The sequence below is a fragment of the Vulpes lagopus genome, chromosome 21, assembly GCF_018345385.1.
Source record: "Vulpes lagopus strain Blue_001 chromosome 21, ASM1834538v1, whole genome shotgun sequence".
NCBI classification, from domain to species: domain Eukaryota; kingdom Metazoa; phylum Chordata; class Mammalia; order Carnivora; family Canidae; genus Vulpes; species Vulpes lagopus.
The window spans coordinates 2440226-2460326 of NC_054844.1; positions in this window are offsets into that span (position 1 = coordinate 2440226).

Genomic DNA, 20101 nt, shown 5'->3' on the forward strand with positions numbered 1-20101 from the left:
AAGGGGAAATTGAGAAAGACGGAAGTGTGTGTGGAAGACAATGATTCTGACTGCACCATTTCATTTAGAGTGCCAGCAGGGGCATCAGGTGTTGACAGCCAGACTGGAGAACAGGGGTGGAAGGTTAAAGGTCAGGGTGGCTGGAGTGTGGTCCCCATGGAGGGAGCTGCTGTGAGGGTCAAGTCTCAGGAGATGGCAGAGACCTTGCACAGAAGTGCAGATAAACCCTAAACTAAGGAGGGCCAAAGAAGGACTTGACATCGGCACAGCAAGGGGCCCTGGGGTCAAGTGATGTGGTTTTCTAGATAAGAGAGCCCTGGCCATGCTTGAAAGCAGAGAGGAGAAAAGTGGGGCGGACATCCCCCCTGTGAAGAAGGAATGGGACAGCTCTCCAGCAAGATCTCACTCCTTGTGAGCAGGGAGGCCAGGGGCTCAGCCTAGGGGGGTGGGGAGCATTCCAGAGCATGAGGGGCCCCTTCTTCCTTCCTCTCCAGAGGCTGTTAAGATGCCAGAGAACAGGGGAGGAAGAAAGGCTGCATTTGCAGTGAAGAGCACTGAAGTGGCCCCAAGGAGGAGAGACACCGAGGCCTATGACCAGAGGCTGTCTCAAGGTCATTGGCTCTAAAATAGCTCCCTGGGAGGACTCCTAGGGCCCTGATGGGTTGAACTGCTCGTTTATCAGAATTTCCCAGCAAAGAATGAATGCTGAAAGCAGATTCCCAGGCTGTCTAAGCGTGTGTGGTTGCGGTCTGTAATGTCTAAGGCCCCACAGATAATTTTGACCCTCGGCCCGGTGTGAGATGCCATCACTGGGTCCCAGAGGTCCCGCACCTGACCAGCCACTCCCAGGGGTGGGGAGGCTCTTGCTGACATGTGCCAGCATAAACCTGGCTGAGGCCACTCCTGAGCCCCAGGATATTACCAGTTAAGTTCTCGAACACTACACTGCAGTGGAGGTAGAGGGGAAGGGGCCAGGGTAGAGCTCGAATCTACCTGGGTTTCCATCAGCCTGGTTCCTTCCTGCGACCGACCGCCTTGGCAAGATCTGGGCAGGTGCCCCCAGCCTGAGTGATACTGGATTCCAGATGCCACCAGCACAACCATGTTTGAGTTAATAACTTTTGCTAACTGGGTACTAATAAGGATGATAAAGGAAATCCGTAGGTAATCCAAACATCTCGAGGTAAGTAACAGTTTGTCTCCTGACCCATAATTATCATCAAAAGTATTTATAAACTCCTGAATTCCACTCTACCGGCTGGCATGCTTGGCCAGGCAGTTTCCTATGTGAAGTGTGTGTTTGGCTTGAGGGAGAGTGCTGGTACCACAAGAGGCAAACAGTGATATGTGAAAATGTATAGCTGTAATGGACAATTGTTAACCCTTCAGGAGGTTAACTCTATTTTACATTTTATTTATTTATCCATGAGAGACACGAGAGAGAGGCAGAGACTTAGGCAGAGGGAGAAGCAGGCTCCCTGTGGGGAGCCCAATGTGGGACTCGATCCTGGGACCCTGGGATCACAATCTGAGCCGAAGCAGGCGCTCAACAGCTGAGCCACCCAGGCGTCCCCAGAAGGTTAACTTTAAAGCATTTGGCTCAACACCCTCCCTAGTTTTGTGACTCTTGCCATGTGGTTATGCAGGCATCTGGGGCCCACCACAGACTAACTTGAGGGTCCTGCATTAATCCTTGAGGTTCTTAAATAGATCAGAAAAAAGAATGTCTCGGAAAAAACAGCGATCTGCTCCACTGGGAATTAGACTTGAACATTTCTCCTGTCCTAGAAGTCCTTCTCGAGACACAGGTGTGTCGCGGCCATCAAGGCACCGAGATGGAGAAAGATGACCAGCAGAGCTGGCAGTGGCCGTCGGAACTTCCTTTGCTGCCAGGTCTCAGCAATGGGCCTTGAACACCTTTGGCTCTGAGAGGAGAAGGCGCAGATAAACACCATTGGTTTTTAGAGGCTTAGCAACGTGTTGGAGGGGCTGACTTGCTTTTTCCCTGAGCTGAGCAGGTAGGAGGGAAGCAGCAAAGGAGAGAGCAGGGCAAGAGGCGATGAGTCCGGGGAGGGCAGAGCTGGCCGTGACCTCACCCTAGCAAGGAGCGCTCTGGTCCTCAGTCTTCTTTTGTGCCCCAGCCTCTTACCTCCCCTTTTCATTTCCTCTTTGCCTTGCTGGTGCCTGGTAAGCCCCCTGTATCCCCACCCGCCTATCTCGTTCTTGGGCTGCCATCTGTGGTGTGCCGTAAGCAGGACATTCTGGAAACAAGAGCTACACAGCAGACCATGCTCCAGGGGTGGAATTTCAGGCACAGAGGCCTCTGTGTGCAGGAGGTGTTTCAGGGCCCCAGAGCAGGTAGGGGGAGCCCCCGGGGAGCTTCCCTGGTGTCTTTGGGTCCTACCACCCAAGCGGCTGCCTGCCTCCACCGTCTCCCTAAGGTGCTCTGCTCAGGGTTCCCCACCGCCCCAGCGGGTGGCAGCTAGCCAGCCAGGAGCTGCCAGCCTGGCTGCCTTAATTTAAATGCCCGACTGGCTTTGCAGTAAGTCTCAGGGACGGGGGTCTCTGGACACTGCTGGTGGAGGCCCAGGTCATTGAAACCTGTGCCAGGGAATCCATGGGCCTCAGGACTTTCCCTCCCTGGGAGGGGTTTTCAACGTGTGTTTCAAAGATGCCTTCATTCTACCAGGGAAAGGATCAGAACAAATCTGGTCACCATCAGCATTTTAAAACCTTCTCCCTTTGCACTTAGAGAATCCTCAGCCTGGCCCTGCTTGCCATGATGGCTGATGACAGTGACCCAGACAAAGGACACTCATTTGCGCCCAAGAACCAAGTACATAAATATTTACTTCAGTCCAGGCCAGGTCTCATGTGCCTTTTATGTGGTGGGAAAGAGGATGGACCAGGCAGGTTGGTAGTTGGGCCAAGACGGGGAGAGAAAAGGGAGTTTCTTTTCTGGGGAGCGGCTGTGTAAAAGCTGCCAGAAGTAGGAGAGGGAGGCTTGGAACTGGCAGTACTCGGGCATGGGGTGTCCTGAGAGGGCACGTCCAGAGTGGGTGTACCATGAGGACTGAGCCCCACCTGAGGGGGCCTTGGGTCACCCTCACCAGCAAATGCCAGGGTCAGAGGGGTTCTCACCACCATTTGAGACAGAGTGTGATGGCCACAGACAGGAGGAGGAGACGGAGTAACACCTAGTGAGGGAGGGAGGTGACCACAGGCCCTTGCTCAGTGCCCTGGGCCAGAAGGACAGACTGGATTCCGGAATCTATAGTGCCCAGAAGGTGGTCCCAACATAGGTTATACCAGAGACCATGTGTCTTCTCCTACACAAGGAGCACAACACCCTACTCACATCCCAGTCCCTGGGGCCAAGACCCACAGAACCCCACTGCAACTTGATTTCCAATCTCGGTGGGGGCGAGTCAGCGAGGGGCTGGCTGACTGGTAGCAATTAAGGATATTTTGAGCAGCTGACTCCATGGGCATAATCTCGGCTCTTGGAGCCCTGGGATGAGATCGGGGCAGCCCCAGGGTGCCATCTTTTCTGTCAGCTGACTCCTCATCACTCAGGCTGCACCAACAAGGGGAACCACTTCACCTGAGGCTGTTTCTGGGACTTTCCACTTGACCACTGCTCTGCTCCAGAGGGCAGCCAAGAGAGATGGAGGAAGGAGGTGGAAGTAACTCTTTGGCCCTTGTTTCTAACTGAAGGGGATGCCTATTTTCTCCTGCACCAGCTCCTGCACCAGGCCCAGCAGCGACTTCCTCTCTGCTTTCACTCCAAGGGCCCAGGCATGGTTAGAGTGGGGTTGATGGTTTCCTGGCGGTTGGGAGGGAACGTTTTCTCCAGTAGAACCCAGCCTTAGAAGCACAGTCTCAGTAGCATAGATGCTGGAGTTCAGTCCTCAGGAGACGCTTTTGGACTAGAATAGCTTCCATGGCTACTAATGAGGGAGTCATCATGCTGTACCGTATGTATAGGTGTTAGTTTTTATAGACATTTATTGGGCTGCGGTGTGAGAAAGTATGCAATGGGAGGGATGTCTGCTTTAGTCCAGGACTAAATTCTGCAGGAGAATTATAACATCAGGACAACAATAATAATAACCAGTCCTAATTAAGGGCTTGCGGAAGGGATTTAATCCTTACAACACTACAAGATTGGCACTATTATCATCCCATTTTACAGATGAGGTAACTGAGAGGTCAGTTACCTACCCACACCTCCACAGCTTGCTGGCATCTGGGCCAGCTCCACACCAGTTGTGAGAGAGCCCGTAGGAGAGAGAATGGGGAGGACGCTTGCTGCTGTTTAGGTCAAAGTCCCTGGCCTAGAGCACCACAGACTGGCAAGGAATCCTCCATTCCCACCACCTACAGTCACTCAAAGACAGGATATCTACTCTGGCCCTAATTCTATCAATAGTGGGAGAGGAAGAGTGGGGCTGTAGAACTTAAGGAAAATGTGGAAGATAAAGTGCTTTTTGTATATAATCTGTCCAAGTTCACAATAAAGCAGGAAACCAATTTTCCCCAAACTAAGAATTGAGGAAAGGCCAGTTCTTTGATTCCTTAATCTCTCATGCCCAGGGGCACAGATGTGGTTCTTTTAATAAACTCCACTGCACAAAACCCCTGAAGTCTCCTCAGGCTGTGACTGGGTCAAACTCAGGAGGAATGGCCTCTGATAGCGCAGAAGGCTGCTCTTTCCCTCATTGTAGTCTCACTGTGTCCTTTATCACCTCCAGCAAGCTGCAAAAAAAGCAAAGACCCCACCAAATCCCAGGGTGGGGAGCTCCCCCTAGTGGCCCCATGGACCCACTTGCTGATGGCCCCTGAGGTCTTGACAAAAGAGGAGGAAGCAGGTGGTTTAAACAAATCCTGAGTCTGGAATGAGAATGGCCCACTTGTACGATTGTGCCCGAAAAAATTGAAAGCAGGGACTCCAAGGCATATTTGTACACTGATGTTTATAGCAGTCTTATTCACAATATCCAAAAGGTGGAAATGACTTAAATGTCCATTGAGAGAATAATGGAACATTATTCAGTCTTTTTTTTTTTTTTTAAGATTTATTTATTTATCTTAGAGAGAGAGAGAGAGAGAGGGCAGAGGGAGAGGGGGGAGAGAGAATCTTGAGCAGGCTCCATGTCCTGTGCAGAGACCCACGCCCTGCGCAGAGACCCACACAGGGCTCAATCTCACAACCTTTGACCTGAGCCAAAACCAAGAGTTGGATGCTTAACCAACTGAATGCCCAGGTGCCCCAGAACACTATTCAGTCTTAAGAAGGAAGGACATTCTGACACGTGCTACATTATGAATGACACTTGAGGACGTGATGCTCAGTGAAATAAGCCAGACACAAAAGGACAAATATTGTATAATTGCACTTTATAGGAAGTACCTAGTTAAACTCATAAAACAGAAAGTAGACTTGTGGTTGCCAGAGGCGTGGGAGAAGAGAGGGTGGGTTTTTAATTATTTGATAGGCACAGAAATTCAGTTGGGGATAATGAAAAAGTTCTGGAGATGGATTGCATATGCATTCACCTTGCATAACAATGTGAGTATACTTGATGGCACTGAATTGTGTACTTAGAAATGATTAAGATGGTAAAGTTTATGTTGTGTGTATTTTACCATGATAAGAAAAACAAACAAAAAAAGAGACAGAATAGATTCACTCATTTATGTGGAAAAAACACATCTTTTACAGGTTCCTAAAACATTTTTTTTCAAATCACCCAAATTATGTTGAAATTTCCTGCCTGTTTTGAAATCTGTGGTGAATAATGTCTTAAAGTCCACTGTTTGGAAGAACAAAATGGGAGGAATTACTCTGCTTGTTGTGAAAACCTATCATATAGTTAGAGTAATCGAGGCAATATGGACTTAGTGGAAGGAAAGACAGATCAATGGAACAGAGTAAAGAACTCAGAAACCCAGAGACCAAAACAAATGTGCTCAACTGACTTTTGGTAAAGATACAACAGCAACCCAATGGAGGAAGACTAGCCTTTTAGCAAACAGTCAGTGCTGGAGCTATTGTAGATTAAAAGTATGAACCTCAACCTAAATCTCACACTTTATACAAAATTACCATGCTTGTCATTAACTACTAGAGAAATGCAAACGAAAGCTACCATGAGGTATCACTACACACATATTAATGAACAACTAAAACACACATATGTGACAACAGATAACTTTATGGAAAAACTGGATTTCTCATGCATTGCCAGTGAATATATAGAATAGTACAGCCCCTCTGGAAAATGGGTTGGCAGTTTCCTAAAAACAAAACAAAACAAAAACAAAAACAAAAAACCTAAGCTGACACTGACCATACAACGCAGTAATTGCATACCTGGGTGTTTATCCTGGAGAAACGAAAACTGATGCTCACGCAGAAACCGTGAAAGTCCGTAGTAGCTCTATTGGTAATAGCCCCAATTTGGAAACAGTCCCGGTATCCTTCAATAGATGACTGTTTGCACAAACTGTGGTATATCCACGCCATAGAATACTACTCAGCAACAAAAAAGAACCAACTACTGACACATGCAACAATTCGGATGGCTGTCAGAGGCATTATACTGAAAAAAGCCAAACTCAAAAGGTTACCGATTGCACGACTCCATTAATATAAAAATCTCAAACTGACAAAATTATAAAAATGGGAATATATCCATGGTATCAGGGATGAAGAATGAGGTGGGCAGGAGGAGGATGGAGTATTTAGAATAGCATAAGTGAATGGCAATGGATCAATTCTGTATCTTGACTGATAAGAATCCACATGTGACAATATTGCGTAGAAACACACACATGCAGGACGCCTGGGTGGACCAGTGGTTGAATGTCTGCCTTCAGCTCAGGTTGTGATCCTGGGGTCTCGGGATTGAGTCCTGCATTGGGTTCCCTGCAGGGAGCCTGCTTCTCCCTCTGCCTGTGTCTCTACCTCTCTCTGTATCTGTCACGAATAAATAAATAAATAAAATCTTATATATAAAAAAAAGGAAACACACACATGCAAATGAGTAAGGTTTATACCATGTCAGTTTCCTGGTTTTGATACTGTCCCACAGTTATGGAAGATGTGGCCATTGGCAGAAACTAGGTGAAGGGTGCAGGGGACCTCTCTGTACTATTTTTGTAACATCTTGTGAATCTAGACTCATTAAAAAAAAAGACAGGAAAAATGCACTCAGCTCTTCAAGAGACAAGGAAGAGAAGGGAAGTGAGTGTTATGGAACATTTACCCTCTGCCCAGACCTGAGCCAGGCATACTCCTAGGATCCTCATTTGACCTCCTCATGGCCGTGTGAAGTGTCTATTATTATCCCATTTTATAGACAAGGAGACTACGGCCCCAAAGTTGCGGAATTGTGTTTCAAACCAAGTCTGCCTGACCTGAAAGCCTGTCCTCTCTTAGGGAACTGAAGTGATATGAGCTCTTGAGGTTGAGTGTGTGAGGAAGAATATGTAGTGGAGCTTTGGCTCTGCTTGCCAAAATTAGCACCACTCAGAAATGAGCCCTGTGCACTCATTTCAGTCATTGTTAACTGAACAGCTCATTCCTCAGGTTATCCTGTTTTGATGGCATCCATCTAAGCTAATCAGAACAAGTCCTTGCCTTCTGAAAGCTTATGTCTTTTCTTAAACACTACTTTTGCATGTTATTTTCCTACACATAAGTCTAGGGCCAAATCCTTGGCTTGGTACTTGGGCACTTGAGGCCCCTGACCAACTGTCACCTTCAGAAATGTCCAGTAATGGGGTGTCTGGACAGAGGGCTCAGTCGATTAAGTGTCCAACTCCTGATCCCAGCTTAGGTCTTGATCTCAAGGTTGTGAGTTCAAGCCCCACACTGGGCTCCATGCTGGGCATGAAGCCTACTTAAAAAAAAAAATCCAGTGCTCCATTCCACTGTCGTCCACATGAACTGTCTCCTCTAGCTGAAACAGTTTATGGTCCCAGACTGACTTACACATCATTACTCCCAGAGACCCTTTCATCATTCTTAGCCCATCTAGATTCTATCCATGTAGCCCACTCTGTCTACTCCAACACTCAAGAACCTAGGTCTCTACCTCACTCACAGTAGGCACTCAGAACAGGCTTGACGAATAAGTGAATTATGGACTTATCACGTATGACCCTGTAATGACATTAAATGTTTATTTATATAAATAACGTTTATATAATATATTAAAATATATTATATACTATTATTAATTATTAATATTAATATATTATATATAAATATATAATAAACATTTATTTATATAAATATATAATATTTACTTATATAAATAACATTTATATGTTCGTTTTACCTTTCGAACAAGATGGTCCGTTCCGTAGCTTAGCATGCTTTGTATTTTCACCAGCCCTTTGCCCAATTTGTTCCATTTTATAATAGTCGCTAATAATGAGAGCTATTCTCATGCCCATGGCTAGATGTCCCCTCCACCTCTGGTCCGCTGTTTGCATGATTCTGTGCCAGACACGCTCACTGCTAGGGTGCTGGTGGCCTGAGGTCCAGCCATCCGTTCCGTTCTAATTCTTACTTCTTCTCTTCTTTGGTGGAGAAATCCAAGTTGCAAAGGGCTCAGATGTGCGGGGTCTTTACCCATCCCCCACCCCTCTTCCCATGATTATCTCCTTCAGCAATTGTAACCTTCCCTGGGGGGCTGAGTTGGCTCCTCCAGTTTCAAGATGTGAGTCCGGAATGAGCTCGGACCCCAGGACTTAGCCGCGGTCACCCATCTCTCGGATGAGCCACTAGGAGGGAGCTACGGAAAGTGTAACTGAAGGAGAATTGGAAGCGGGAAAGGGCTGGGCCGCTGCGGAGCCGGCCTGAGCGCAGGGCGCTGAGGCTCCGAGGCTCGGCGGGCCAGAGGCGGTGGGTGGGGCGGGTCGCCTCTCCTCTGTCCCCCTGCGTCTCCGAGGGCTGTTGAGCCAGTTCTGGACGCTGCTCAGGGTGCCTCTGAGAGGGAGGTTCTGGGGGTTCCCGAGCCCTGAGGCTCTGGGGTCGAGCTGGGGCTCTGCCATCTGCCAGCACTTCTCCGGAGGAACACGTGTAAGAGGCTTCTAGAAGGATTCAGCACGTGTCCAGACCGAGGTCTCTCGTGTCCCTCCTGCCCCCTGGTCAGGCAGAGGAAGGTGTCCTGACATCACAACCTAATGGCTTTGTAGGACGAGGGAGGGAGGCCAAGGGGAAGGGAGCGGGGGCTGAATCTCCACGTCTGCTTTCAGTGGTGGGTCCAGACCCAGGGTGTCAGGAGGAGCCGGTGAATTCCCTGGAAGGCTGCTGCCCTGCGCACCTGCCCTCCGCCGCCGTCCGGCCCCCTGCACCGGCGCGGCAGCCCAGCACGGCCCTTCTCCCAGGAAGCCGAACCAACATCCAGGATTTCAACAAGTGGAAAATTACGGTCTTCCCAGATTTTTCTCTAGGCTAGGGCTCAGCCAACTATACCTGAGGGCCAGAACCCAGACTACAACCTATTTTTGCCTGGCCTGCAAGCTAAGAATGGCTTTTACATTTTTTGATGGTTGGAAAAAAATGTTTTTGAAGGCTGGTATTTCATGACATGTGAAAATTGTATGAAATTCTAATTTCAGCGTCTACAAATAAAGCTTAATTAGAACACATGCATTTGGGATCCCTGGGTGGCGCAGCGGTTTGGCGCCTGTCTTTGGCCCAGGGCGCGATCCTGGAGACCTGGGATCGAATCCCACATCGGGCTCCCGGTGCATGGAGCCTGCTTCTCCCTCTGCCTGTGTCTCTGCCTCTCTCTCTCTCTCTGTGACTATCATAAATAAAAAAAAAAATTAAAAAAAGAAAAGAAAAAAAAAAAGAACACATGCATTTGCGCACATATCGCCCATGGCAGCCGTAGCGCTGCCACAGCGTGGCTAAGCAATTATATCAGACATTGTATGGGCCTGGAGAATAAGACGGGCTACAAAATCTGCAGTACAAATGAAAATGTGGGGCCTCTTGATAAAAGAGAATTTTTATTCCATGATGGCAACTATGGAGCATTAAGCCAAGTTTGGTGCCTCTCTAAAGCCAGGGGCCTCTGACTGCTGATGAAGCCAGCACTGACTTACTTATTTACTCTCTGGCTCCTTACAGAAAAGTTTGCTGGAGCACCTGGCTGGCTGTCAGTGGAGCACACGGCTCTTGATCTCGGGGTCGTGGCTTTAAGCCCTATGTTGAATATAGAGAAAATAAATAAATAAACCTAAAAAAAAGTTTTCTACTGTCTGCACACGCCTGCGCCCCCCCCCCACACACACACGCACGCGCACACACACGTATGATTAATGTTAGTCTCCAGTAAAAATTTAGAGAAAATTATTAAATTGTTTCTGGATACTTTGAAAAGAAATGATTACATCTAGGATCCATTTGGTGTCACTAAAAATCATTCCAAATTAGACTCCTTTTCTTTTTGCTAAGATTGCCTATTGGGACAGGAGGGAGCACAAGGCAGTGTAGGTCAGTGTTGTAGGTATGTCCTCACACGGACACCAAAGTATTGGGGAAAAGATGTGATGTTCTCTTTATGCATGAAGTTCAAGTTTAAAAGTGCAAATTGTTTTGAGTCTTCTTGTTTCTCAGATACCATAATAACTGGTTTGAATGGTTTGAGATGGTTTCAATAACTCATTTGAAAGTCTACTCCATATAGCTCTATAAGGCTAAAAAGTTATTTTTGAAAGTGATTTCAAAGTTATTTGGGCTTCATTTCCTCAAGCCATTCCAGAGGCTCTGTTATGAAGCTGAATCTATTAGTATCTTTGTCAGATGCAGTGATTGAATTTGGTGCAGACCTCGACAGCAGATCCATGGTTCATGACTCCGAAGTGAGGAGCTGGTGAATCCCCCTCTCATCCCCAAAGGGTCACATCTACACTTTGTAGTCACTGGCAATTTTGGAACATAAGTGAACATTGTAGTTTGCAAGCTGCACACGGTGTTCTGCTATTTCCGCTTCATAACACTGGCTTGTTAAATAAATGAGAGATGCAGCTTTCACGGGAGGTCCCGGGAGGGTTCCCATTTCTTGTTGCAGCAAATGATATTGATCTTTGCCATTTCTGGCCAGACAGGATTTATTCTTACAATGTTGAGGTAGGAAGGACTGGGGGATGGGTGTCCGGGCTGAGCCTGTGCCTGGCCCCCTGCTCTTGGGTTAACCCTGGGGAAGGCGTGCTCTCTCCGTTGCCAGACGGCTGGGGGGGTGGGGGTGGGGAGTCCCCTGAGCAGGGGAGCACGTTGTCCTGGCTACAACGGGAGGAAGGGGGACAGAGATTCTAGCCGGCATCCGATTCAGCTGGGGCTGGGTCATCCCAGCTCAGAGGTCATGGGTGGCATGCTGGGGAGCCTGTGGCTATAGAGCTCCTGTGGCAGCTCTGGGTGCTGCCAGAAGGGGGATCTTGACCGCGTTGCTTCATATTTCTAGGCTGTCTTCTGTTTCAAATGAAGAGAGTGGACAGGATTATTTCTAAAATCCTTTCCAGCTCTCATTATCTATGAACTTATAAGGAAGAGTTTTCTAACATAAAAATCTGTTCAAAAATGAAACCAACTGTTTTACAGAGTAAAAGGGGGTCCTGTAGCAAGAGGGAAGTTAGGGCGACCCCCACTGCTCTACTTCCAATGACCTTAATCGAAAGCAGCCTTTCTTTAATATAAAGTGAATTCCTCAGGAGCATTCTCCTCTAAACTGAACAAATCTAATAAAAGGTAGTTTACTCAACCTCCTTGTGCCCTATTCCCCACTAGAAAATGGAAGGAGCCCTCAGGTGTGCTTTGAGAAGAGACAAGAAGGGGCAAGAACAGCCAGACAGCCTGGGGCATCAGGATGGAAGCCTCCCGGCTGTTTGTTGAACCGGCCAGGGCCCAGCAAGGTGCTTCCCGAGGCTTCAGCTGCCACAGGAACACTAGCTTTACACAGGCCAACACTGAGCAAAGGAGGTAGGAGGGTAGGAGCTTCTGGAAGGAGGCTCAGAGAGCAGTGTCCCGGCGAGTGCAGAGGCCTTGGTACGAGGAGGACACGTTCAGGCTTCGTGTTTGGCTAGAAGGAGGCTTTGAAAGATTCTCAACCAGGGAGCAGTGGTGACGAAAGCAGTGTCCAGGACTGTAAGGATTTGGTGTGGGGGGTAGCTTGGGAAATAAACAAAAATTCTTACCGTGGTAAAAAAAAATACAGAATGGAGACTTTATCATTTTAACCATCCGTAGGTACACAGGGCAGAGGCATGAAGCATCATGATGTTAGTCACTCATCACCACAGTCTATACCTAAAACTTTCCCATCATTTCCAAGAAAAACTCTATTCTACCTTCTGTTTGTATTTTTATTATTATTATTTTTTAAGGATTTTATTTATTTATTTATGAGAGACACACAGAGAGAGAGGCAGAGACACAGGCAGAGGGAGAAGCAGTTTCCATGCAGGGAGCCTGATGCGGGACTCGATCCTGTGACCCTGGGATCATCCCACAAGCTAAAGGCAGACGTTCAACCTCTGAGCCACCCAGGCATCCCAAAACTCCCTCCTTTGTAAGGCAGAATAATATTCCACCTAAGGATATTTTGTTTTATGCACACATCCACTGATGGCCACTTGGGTTGCTTCCACTTTTTGGCTGTGGTGAATAAGGCTGCCGTGAACAACTGTACAAATATCTCTTTGAGTCCCCGCCTTCAGTTCTCTGGAGATATACCTAGAAGTGGGGTTGCTGAATCATCCGGTAGTCCCATTTTTTTTTTTTTTTTAGTTCCATGTTTAATTGTTTGAGGAGCCACTGTATTGTTTGGGTCAAACACCAGCCTTTGAAAGAGCCCCAGGAGCTTCACGGAGAGAAGATGATGAAGGCCCATGGAAGGTGGAAGGGAAGGGGCCAAGGCTGAGGGCCAGGCCAGCCTGGGCATTCGTCCATCTGGTCACAGCCAGATTGTGTGACTCCACGTCAGCGCCATCCCTTGCTGAGCCTCTGTTTCCCTTCCATTCGTTTATGGAACGCATTTTCTTGAACATCTAGAATGCTCCAGCCACTCTTCTAAGCACAAAGCTGTGCTAATGACAAAACAGATGTGGGCCGTGTTCTCGCTCAACATCTGTCTAAAATGTGGACAGTGAGCCCCGTCACATATGAAAGGGCTGACGCGGGGTCTGAGTCATCAGAAGCACTTAATAAAGGGTCCTTTCCTTCCCTCTAACTCGGCAGCTGGATGATCAAGGACACTGTATGTTCTCGTATAAATAACCTCCTGTGGAGGTACTCCTATAAATAACTCTCTTCTAATTCTCTCTTTTTTTCTCTCTCTCTCTTCTAATTCTCATTTCTAAAATGCCCAGAAGACCACAGTGAAAATAACAGCAAACCCAAGGGTGCTGTGGGTGAGGGCAAGGCAGCAAGTGCAAGGGGGGCCTAGGCGGGAGCCGGTTTGGGTGGGCTGGGCGCCTCCAGGGTGGGGGCCCTGGGAGGCGTGGTGGGGAGCCCGCTGGGCCGGTTCACCCTGGCAACTGAAGCTTCCCACGGTGAACAGTGACTGATGCAAACCCAGGGACAAACACAGATCGGCAAACCCCAAAAGCTGGTGAGAGACATGGGACATAAATGGTGGGGCCTGGTCCACACCGCTTGGTGACTTCCGGCCGCAGGCCAGCCCGCAAGCCCGCCCCGGGGGTTCTCGGGGTGGTTCTCGAGCCGGCTGCCACCTATGGAAGGAGAGAAGCCTTCTCCCACTGTTTTTCCCCTTTCCTTATGGTCCCTTTCATTATTTAACACCTTATAATAAAACCAATCCTGGGAACCTGGGTTGGCTCAGTGGTTGAGCGTCTGCCTTTGGCCCAGGGCGTGATCCCGGGATCAGGGATCCAATCTTGCGTTGGGCTCCCTGCGTGGAGCCTGCTTCTCCCTCTGCCTGTGTCTCTGCCTCTCTGTGTGTGTGTGTCTCTCATGAATGAATAAATAAAATCTTAAAAAACAAAACGCTCCTTGCAAGCAGTGATCTTATTCATATTTCTGTGTCTTGTGGGCATAGACCCTGCCCCCGGTGAAGAGGCAGTTAATCTTTGGAGGAGGGAGGCTGCCTCGGGTTGGGTGGAGACCAGCCTGGTGGGGGAGCAGCTGGGGTGTTCCTGTCCTGCTTGTCTCTCAAAGGTTACTCACTGGGCAATTTTGGCCGGTTCTGAGACTGGCTGGAGTGCATGCTCCCCTGCCTTGCCAGGAGTCTGTGAGGTATAAGTGAGTGAACAGTATGAGGAAAGGTAGGAAAGAAGTTTCAATACGTTGAAGGCCTTACCTGGGCTCCTTCCCCATCCAGAGGTGGGATGCCTTGGCTCACTCCCACCCACTGTATTCCTCTGCTTGATTCCTTCTGGATTAGCTCAGTGTAGTTTTACCCCAAAGACTCTGTCTGAGTTGGCAAGAGTCACACACTGGGCTGCTTGGCTTTTAATAAAGTTTATGATTTAAATCTTGTGCTCTTAACACCTTCTTTGCAAGCCTCAGAGGGAAACAGAAATGTTGAGCTTGTTTACTTATTCCCTTCCTGACACGGAGATCCTCACACCCGGCCAAAGCCCGCGTGTACGTGTGTGTGAGTGTGTGCGTACTAACGCGGAGTTCGGGTGTAGGCTGTATGCACGCGTGCACTCAGGGGGACAAGAGAAAGCTTCAGAAACACTGGCTGCCTTTCAGACCCTGGCAGGCCCCCAAGACATCGACCGAGCCCTTCAGCACGAAGATTTCCTCGTGAAGAGCAACGAGCTGCATCAGATCCCTCACAGGGAAACCGGCGAAGAGTCTGGCCCTGGGGGACCTGGAGAGGCTGCGGGGAGACCCTTGCGCAGGATCCCAAGGCTCTGGGGTCAAACCCTAGGTGCGTCCCTCCCAGCTGTTTATACCCAAAATGCAATCACGGGGGCTGGGGGGTAGGGGTCCCTGCTGCTCCAGGGCCTGGCCTGGAAACAGGATTTGCTGGACCAGGCAGCAGACGGGAGTCCCCGTGACACCAACCAAGCAGCTGCTGCACGGGCTTGCTCTCCCGCCCTGCCCTCGGGGGCCCTGGGGTCGTGACATGTGTTGGCACAAACGTTATCAGGGGCTGAGATATTTTCAGTGACACAGCTGTGGTGACGAGGATCCCAGGGCACAGACAAGTGAGCTAAACCATCCGAACCACTGCGGGCCTGCAGGGACTCAGAAGGGAGGCCATGTGTTCCTTGCTGGCGGGGACCTTCCGTGGGGGGTGGGGGGAGAGGGGACCAGAGCAGAGCGGCCTGGGGTTCGGGCAGAGGGGCCTCTCACTTGTGGGGGGAGTGGGGACAAGGCAGGTGCCTTCCGTGAGTCTCAGCCCACGTGGGAGCTCGAGGTACTGGCTGGCCTGGGCTTGTACTCCGTGGCCTGGACTCCATGACGTGATGTCCCGGCCAAGGAATCCAACGTTGGGCCCCAGTCTCCCTGGGTCTCTTTTGTCACAGTGACTAACAGGCTAGGCAGACAAAGCTCACATTCAAGAGCCCATCCCTGCAGGAGGATAACATGGCCCAGCCGATGAGGCAGGCACATTGGCATCTGGGGTTTTTTCCTCCTGAGCAAAAGCAATATGATTGTTGGCATTCGACTCCCCTGGGGGAGGGCACTGCGGCCTCGGCCCCAGCCCGGGCTCCCAGCGGGCAGGCCCAGAGGTGTCTGATGTGCCTTCCTGAGTTCACACAGGGCCAGGACGGAGCCTGGGAGGGGGAGAGTGAGGAGGTGGGTGGTGATTCCCCTGCATGACACTCCCGGTTCTGGGCCTCAGTTTCCCTATCTGTAGGATTTCAGGTAGGGGGAAACAGCACTTGGGGGCTCTCATCAAAGTGGGATGACCTTTCAGACAAATGATGGTCCCGTTGTCAAGTCTTTAGGCAAAACAATATGTGGATTTACTCATAGGCCACGGGGATAATTCTACCCCCAGACGGTGGCTGCAGCCCAGCAGGGTTTCCCTGGCAAAGGATGGCTCTCCCGAGCTGAGGCCCACAATGGACAGCCGCTGGGGCCCCGTGTGCTTTCCCACGCATTAGCGCACCCACCTGTGAAGTAGGCACTGTTATTTCCTTATTTTTATTTTCATTTTTTAAAGATTTATTTATTTATTTGAGAGAGAGAGAGTTTGAGGAGAGGGGCAGAGGGAGAGAGAGAGAGAAAGAGAGAGAGAGAGAGAATCACGAGGCAGACTCCCAGATAAACGCAGAGCCTGACATGGGGCTCCATCCCACAACCCTGAGATCATGACCTAGCCCAAACCAAGATTCAGACACTTAACTGACTGAGCCTCCCAGGTACCCCTGGGCACTATTATTTCTATTTTTATTTTGTTTTATTTATTTATTTGAGAAAGAGAGAGTGAGAGGGAGTGTGAGTACACAAGCAGGGGCAGGGGCAGAGGGAGATGTGGGGCTCCATCCCGGGACCCCGGGATCATGACCTGAGCTGAAGGCAGACACTCAACTGACTGAGCCACCCAGGCGCCCCTGGGAATTATTATTTCTATTTTAAAAATGAGAAAATTGAAGGTCAAAGACGTCCAGTGAATTCTCCGAGACCGCACAGCTCATGCATAAGCAGTGAAGACGAGACGAGGGCGTAGGTCTCCCTTGCTCTTCAGGGCCAGGGCTCCCACACGCCCAGCTCTACACCGCTTTTGTTCTCTGGCCGGTCAGCGGGCTGGCACCCTGTCCCCTGCGCCCGGGAGCCGGGTGGCCTGCAGACAGCCAGCCTGAGATGGTACAGCCCCTCCGACTGGTGTCCCCGGCCCGCGGGAAGGCCGCCTGGCTTCTTGAGCTTTCCCCGGAGGCGGGTGACTCCTAAAAGCTGTGGGACCTTCCTGACGTCAGCACTTGTGACAATGGCCAACGGAGGGCAAGGCCCTCCAGTCACTCGGTCATCCTGGGGCCCACCGTGCTTGAGGGCTCCCCTGTGCCCTGGGAGGCGAGCATGGCAGGAGGGTCACACCGAGGCCCCAGGATGGCCCGCCCCACACGTGGCCCTGCAGGGCCGCCCTGGTAACGGCGCAGGGACTGCACACAGACTCCCCGCAAAGCCTCACTTCCCACAGCCTGAAGGAACAGAATCATCACAACAAGGAAACTCAAGCCCAGGCCAGAGGAAATGGGAGTGTGGATTCCAGCAGGGCCCAGGCGGGAAGCGCTGCAGTGTGGGCGGACTTTCTCCCCACGCAGCCCGCGCTCCCTCTTATTGAACGTGGGTCAAGTTATTCACCCGCACAAGCGAGGCTGAAGCGCTGGGGCAGCTGGGGAGGCACCGGGCCGGACAGACAGACAGACAGACAGACACAGGGAGGAGCAGCCGCTCAGGGAGGAAGAGGGGAAGGTGGGCTCACGGTGGGAACAGCTGACCTGCCTGCGGATCCTTCAGATCCCCTGTGAGCAGGAGCTGTCGCTGCTTCCTCACACCATGTGACAAGGGGCCCGAGGCGGCATCACTGACGCTTTACACCTCACGACTTTCTCACCAAGGGCTGAAGGAGGGAGTCATCCCTCATCCTTGGGGAATAGATGGCACCCAGAGCCGGACAGCACACGCTCCTGGCGTGACTCATCCAGCCTGCAGCGGACAAGGGGGCGTTTTCTTCCCTTGTTCCCCCTGCTGTCCCTAGGCTGGCCCGGATGCCTCGTGCCCTGCAGGCTGGCAAGTCTCCTCAGAGTCCCAGCTCACGGGGAGCCTCCCATCTGGCTTCAAGCTCTGATGGTGCCCGGGGTTAGTGAAAGGAACCGCCGAGAAACACCAGCAAACAGATGGCCCCAGCTTTGACCCCAGGCCCAATCGCTTCCGGGCCTTGTAATGTGGAGCGACTCTTCCACGGCTCCAGCCACGGCCTGCTCTTTACTACCTCGAACAGCCCCCAGGGTCCCTGGGCCTGGACACTTTCCAGAGTTGACACACACAGGTGCTTTTCTTTTTCTTTTTCTTTTTTTTTTGGCGGGGGTGGGGTGATCAACCTCTCATGGCGGCTGTGGTTAGGTCACTGGTGGTGTGGCTTAGGCTCCCCCAAGTTGGCCTTCTTCTCCCGTGCATTAGAGATCTTTCACAGTGTGGACTCATCCAACCTCCTTTTAAGCTATGTTTGCGGCCACCATGTCTTCTCCTCCATGGTCTTTTTTCTTTTTAAAGATTTTATTTATTCATTTATTTGGAAGGGAGAGAGCACAAATGGGAGTGCGGTGGGGCAGAGGGAGAAACAGACTCCCTGCTGAGCAGGGAGCCTGCAGTGGGGCTTGATCCCAGGACCCCAGGATCATGACCTGAGCTGAAGGCAGACGATCAACCACTGAGCCACCCAGGTGCCCCACTCTCCTCCATGGTCTTAAGCCAAGATCTTGACATTAGACTGCTTGCGATCCCCAAATACCCTATGGCCTTTGCCACCTCCCTGTTTTTGCTCAGGCCTTTTCTGCCTCCCCCATCCTTGAACTCCTTTGCTGGCAAAATTCAGTTTGCCATTCAAGATCAAACTTGTAGGTCTATGAAGAGCATTGCCTGCTCTTCTGTGCTCCCAGATTTTATTGGGATACCTTTCTTCCACTGGACTGAGGTCTCTAACAGAAGTGGCCACAGTCGAAGAGCACGAGCCCTGGAGACGGAGCTGGGTTTAACCTCTGGCCCTACCACTTATGAGCTACAGGACCAGGAGAAAGTTGTTTCATTGCCCCATGCTTCATCTGTAAAACGGGAACAACAGCACCTGCTTCATAGGATTGCTATGACAATGAAATGAGATAAACATGGGAAGTGCTGACACCTGAGCCTGACACCTGGAAGGCATGCCCCAAACTGCTGTTTGCATCTGTGGAGCCCAGAACACAGAAGAGTCTGAATACTGAACTGAGGGCTCTGGTGGCAGTTTGTGTGGGCAGATTACTTGAATCCTGAAGAAGGTCCATGTGTGATGACTGGGCCAGCAAATTGAAGGATGTGAGTATTTAACTCAGAGAAATTTCAAACATTCACGATAATGGAACAGTATAACGAACCCGGTGCATCTGAACCCGTTTCAACAGGTACCAATTCACGGCCCATCTTTCCATATGTATGACTGGCCCCTCACCACCTCCCCAGCACACATACTGGATTATCCTAAAGCAAATGGCAGATGTGAGAAAAGCAATTTTGTTTTACACTCTTAAAGGAGTTTTCAAAAAGGAAACACATAATCATATATTATTCCTCATGGGTTACGGCTTGTGACCTAGTAGAAGGTGGCCTTATTTTCAAGGGAAAGGTTGAAGAGAGGCTGAGAGGTCAAGGGGTAGCTGGGAGTCCAGGGCTCTTTCCAGGACATCTAGGAAAGCTTGTGGATCTCAGAACACTCTCTCACCCCAGACTCTAACTAGTTTTGTTTTGTTTTTGAGAGAGAGAGAGAGAGAGAGAGAGAGAGTAAGCGGGGGTAGGGGGTGGGGAAGGGAGGGGAGAGACAGAATCTTGAGCAGGCTCCACACCCAGCATGGACCTGGTGTGGGGCTCGATCTTAAAATCCCGAGATGGTGACCTGAGCTAAAACCCAGTTGAGTGCTTAATGGACTAGGCACCCAGGTACCCCGAAGCTAATGAGTTCTTAAACATCTTTTAGCCAGCCTGAGATATTCCACCTCAAAAAATTAAATAATAGCAGTTTTTTCCTAATTCAGAGGAAAAAACAAGTTAATGGATGAAATTCTCAATTGCAAGTTCTCCTCTCAAATATTTTCCTTAAACCTTGTGGTCTCTGTGTCCATTTGTCTGCAATTGAGTGCTGGTAGACCATAGAGTGAATAAACAAATAGTGAAATGAGATTAATGGAAACCCTGGAAACAGCTGACCAGTGTAATCTGACAGTTTTCTGTGGACACATCTGCTTGTGATTTTATATTTTGCAGTATGATACATGTTCTGCAAGTGAAATTGTTCCTGCTTCATGGTGACAAAACGAGCAACATTGGGTTCCCAGGCCTGTAAACAGCACCGTCTCCCAGGTGTTCTTCCACCTGGCAGGACTTCGCAGCAGCTGCTCGGGCTGAGGC